The following is a 5,240-nucleotide window of genomic DNA, read 5'->3' on the forward strand; positions in this document are numbered from 1 at the left end:
CAAACTCTAAAAGCTCTAATACTATTGTTTCACTTGATTTTTGTAATTTTGATAGAGTGTCGAATCAAATTGGTATCAAAATCTCAGTTTGGGAAGTAAATACGACTCCTCTAAAAAAGAATGGGCTCGACCCAGAAATTACTTAGTGTTTATGTCAAAAAATGTATAAAATATTTAATGATATTAAACTGTGGCAAATAATATAAAGGATTGTAATAAAAGAAAATAATTAAAAGCTTTAGATAGACAAAAAAGTAAAACTAGAATTGAAAGAAAACAAAGTACTTGAAAAAAAAGAAATAAGAATAAAATACATAAAGCTAAAAAATGAAAGAAAAAATACGTAAAAAAAAGGAATAAAAGAAAATAAACCAAAAGTAAAAGGAAAACAAAGAAAATAAATCAAAAGTGGATTCCAGATGCTCACATGCACTTGTACTCCATTATTTTTCGTTGTGTCAGTATGACTGAGAATTTTGTAGAGTTTGGTGTGATGGTGAAATGTTCATATTGAAGTCTCTAATTTCTTCTAAATTTCTCTTATTTATAGACCACAATGATAGACTTACAGAATATTTCTCTCTTCCCACGATATAGCTTTTCCCTTTGTCTTAAACTCTCACAACCCATGTCCTTGCCTTGACGGTGAATGACTTTGTTCTCCATGGTGAACACTGATGATTGGATTTTTGACGGTTGAAAATTTCACCAATGAACTCTCGTTGTAAAGTATAGTCTCTAAACCAACAATAACCCTTTCATACAAAAATATGTTTGTCACAAGTACAAACCCCTAAAATCTATAAACCGAAGTATTTAAACCTCGGGTCGTCTCTCAAAGTACTTGCAGGGCAGTGTTCTTGTTATTGGTTATGGACTTGTTTATTTTGGAGTTTTGAATGAGAAACATGAAAAGTAAATGGAAATGAAATTTTATTAACAAAATGGTCTTGGCAAGGTTTGATGGTCAAGGACCTCTATCATTATCACTAGCCACAATTATGATAGTTGCAAGGATCAATCCCACTAAGTCATCATCTAACTAAGAGCAAAGGAAAGTTAAGTGAGTTATATTAATCCAAGTCCATAAATCCTAGTTTCCACTAATTGAATTAATGAAGGCTAGAGTTAATGGCTATCAACTATCAATCACTTAGATATTAGTAACTCAAGAGTTTTTAAGTTATCTTCCCATGCCAAGAACATAAAATTCTATTCTAACATCCTCCCAAGTATTTCATCAAACACTTGGAAGGTACAAAAGAAAAGTACAGTAAATCACAACAAGAATGAATTCTAACTACAATTGAATACAAAGAATTAACAACAACAATCAAGGAAATCACAATTATCATGAATTACTTCAAATTGCATTATTGAAAGAAAACAAAAGAACAAAGATATATCCACAACAAAGTGAAGAATTGCAATTAAAGTACAAAACTAGAGAGAAAAAGAGTAGAGGGGTAAGAATTGATAGAGGAAAAGTAAATCAAAGTATGAATTAAATCTAGATCTAAGAGGAGAGATTAACCTAAACCTAATCCTAATTCTAGAGAGAAGAGAGAGCTTCTCTCTCTAGAAACTACTCTAAACTAATCCTAATGTGAATGAATGAACTATTGATGCTAAGTGTGTCAATCCCCTTCAATCCTTGGTCCTTTAAAGTACTTTGACGCCAAAATTGGTTGTAACTGGGCCCACAGCTTCCCAGAAATTGCTGGGCACGTTTTCTGTTTAAAACTCACGTGCGGCCTTCGACGCGGATGCGCACGGTACGCGTACACGTCCCTGGCCAAATTCGCAATGTGCGCGCGAGCGCCTTGTGCGCGTGCGCGTCCTTGGCCGATGCTACTTCTTTAGCTTTTTATACTTCTCTCCACTTGCATGCTTCCTTCCTTACTCCTTTGATCCATGCCTAGCCTATTTTAACCTGAGATTACTAGCAAACACATCAAGACATCTTATGGAATCAAGGATGAATTGAAATTACCAAATTAAAGGCTTAAAAAGTATGTTTTTACATTCAAGCACAAATATGGGAGAGATTACAAAACTATGCTAATTCATTAGCTAAATGTGAGAAAAGGTTATCAAAATGCTCTAAATTCAACACAAGATAAACCCTAAAAACGGAGTTTATCAAACACCTCCACGTCCTTGCGTTTACCTTGGTCTCTAAGATCCACATTCTGTCAAATTAAAGCACATGTAATTATAACTTTTCGACTTAGGTCCTTCTCGACTCGACTCATCTCATAATTGACTTTTTTTTTTCTTATGGTCGAGTCCTCATTCTGTCAAAATTTGGACCAAGTGTAATAAACCGATTTCGACCTAGATCCTTTTTTACTCAATTCATATGATGCAGTTGACACCTAGTTCTATTGTAGTCAAATTTCGCAACAAGTTGAAATTTTATACTAACAACCATATTATGTTACTACTTCTCCCAAAAATTTAAGTTGATAGAAAGAGACATATAAATTGTTGTGAAACTACTTCTCCCAAAAGTTTAAGCCGATAGGAGGAGACGACATGAATGTTTATATCTCTACTATTCTCTCTCAAGCAAGAGTGAGTTAAGCCCCCCACTTTAGTCCCTGAGATTAGCGAGTTGCACTCATTTAGTCTCTGACTTCTTACTTGCTACAATTTGGTCCCCCACTCTCCCAGATTAAAAAAAAATGTACCAATGTAGTCTCTCATGTATTTTCCGTCGTCGAAGCTCAACGTCATTAGTGGTGTGACTCAAGCCTTGTTATGCCGGACATATTAAAACAACGTCGTATGTGTTTTAACGTTAAAGAAGACACTAAACGATGTTGTTTGCATGTGATGGAAATTTTTTTATTTTTATTCAATATTATTAAAAATTTAATTTTATATGTTATAGAAAATAATTTTACTTTGAGAAATTTTTTATTTAATATTATTAAAAAAATTAATTTTATTTGTTTAAAAAAAATTCACTTTTATATTTCAATAAATATTTTAAAGACATTTATTAATAAAACTCGAATCAAATTTTGTATCACATGCAAATCTACGCAGGTTCCACCGAAATGGAAGACATTCAAATGTGGGCTCAGTTTATTATAGTTGTGCAATCTAAATTGGGAGTGGGGTTCTATTAAATATTAATAATATGATGTTAATAATTAAATGAAGCTAATAATAATTGGCGTTTCAGAATTGCTTTTCTCATTACTTTTATTTGGGGCCAGAAACGGAGATACCTTGTCCACAAAGAAATCCAATATATTTTAGTACCATACGTTCAAACACCTTATGGTTATTGGCAGTTGTATATTCTTTTTTCAGTGGGTGCAATGGATACTAATGATATTTGAAGTCAAGATTTTGGATTCAAAATTTATACTCTAATACCTTACCTAAAAATATTAAGTGTATATAGAAAGTCGGTTACTATATATTTATGTGTATGCATATGTGTTTTATTTTATTTTACATATCTAATGTATATCTTATATTTTAATATATATTTTATATAAATAATTAATTTAATAACTTTTTTGTGTATATAATATAATTGTACTCTAGCCATTAAAAATATAATGTGAGATTTATGAGACTTCTTGAGTATAAATTCTATTCTTATTTTGAAACTTAAGTATTTATTTTATTTTTTAAATTACTTGTTTGTATTTTTAAAAAAAGTAATTCTCCATATACAAGTAATTTTTCATACAAGTCATACAAGTCATTTATAAACACGCCGTTTCATGTTTTTTTTTGTATCTCTTTTTCTTCTTCTTCTTTCTCCGTACTTCCTCTTCCTCTTCCTCTTCTTCTTCTTCTTCCTCTTCTTCTTCTTTTTCTGTGTCTCTTTTTCTTCTCTTCCTCCCTCTTTTTTTATTGAAATTTCTTCTCCTCTTTTCGTTTTCTCTTTCTCCTTCATCAAAATCACCAGAAAAAATAAAATAACATTATTCAAGGTATGTTTCTTGCCTTCTCTTTCTCCTTCTTCTTCTTCTTGCTACACGTTCTTCTTCCTCTTCCTGTTCTTCTTCTTCATTTACGTGCTTTTCTCTTTGTTTTCTTTCTTTGTTATTCTTGGTTTCCATTGTTTTTTGACATCAAACTCTGAAATTATTTTTGAAGAAGAAGCAGCAGCAGCAGAAGATGAGGAGGAAAAAGAGAAAAAGTTCTGAATTATACATAAGGTGTACTTCAACGAATTTTGGGTGTATTTCTTAAATTCTTTGGGTGTATTTTTGTAATCCTTTGGGTGTATTTCTATAATTCTTTGGGTGTATTGATTTCAAGAAGAAATATACTGTCTCTCCCTATATTAGGTGTATTTCTTAAATCCTTTAGGTGTATTTCTGTAATCCTTTGGGTGTATTTCTGTAATCGTTTGGTTTATTTCTGTAACTGTTTGTGTGTATTTCTGTAATCCTTTGGATGTATTTCTATAATCATTTGGGTGTATTTTTGTAATCGTTCGGGTGTATTTCTGAAGTTTCATCATCTTCAAAACAATTTCAAAACTTGATTTCAACCATGAAAATCGAAAAAAACAGAAGGAGATCGAAGGCAAAGAGAGAATGCTTCTTCTTCACGCTTCTTCTTCTTCTTCTGCTTCTTCTTCTTCTTCTTCTTCTTCTTCTTCTTTTTCTTTTTCTTCTTCTTCTGCTTCTTCTTCTATAACGCGCGTGTTAAGCCCAACTTCTTCTTATTCTTCTTCTTCTTCTTCTTCTGCTTCTTTTTCTGTAGCGCGTGTTAGACCCAACTTGTAAGACTTGTAAACAAAAATGACTTGTATGTATAGCACTCTTCTTTTAAAAATAAAGAAAAACATAAGTAGGTTTTTTGTATTTCTCAGAAAAACGGATAAATACCTGCTTCTGGCTGGTGAATAAAAGGGCAAAATCTATCAGTAGCTTAACTTATATATTTTGTCTTACTAACAATAATTAAATTAAGATTAAAATATTGAATATTATTTAAAAAATTGTTAACATTATTAATTTTTACATTAAAGTATTTACAATATAAAGTCATCATTATTGGTTATTTAAATCGTTAAATTATTTTATCGAGATATTAAAATATAAGGAATATTAAATAATTTATTAATTATTTTAAAAAATTTTATGTAATATATATTTTTATCCAAACTTAAGTATATGAACTTAGTTGTAATGTAATTGATAACAAAAACTTTTATATTTTCATGTCCAAATATTTTGATTACTACTGATTCTAAGGAAAAC

The sequence above is a fragment of the Arachis stenosperma genome, chromosome 1, assembly GCF_014773155.1.
Source record: "Arachis stenosperma cultivar V10309 chromosome 1, arast.V10309.gnm1.PFL2, whole genome shotgun sequence".
Taxonomy (NCBI): domain Eukaryota; kingdom Viridiplantae; phylum Streptophyta; class Magnoliopsida; order Fabales; family Fabaceae; genus Arachis; species Arachis stenosperma.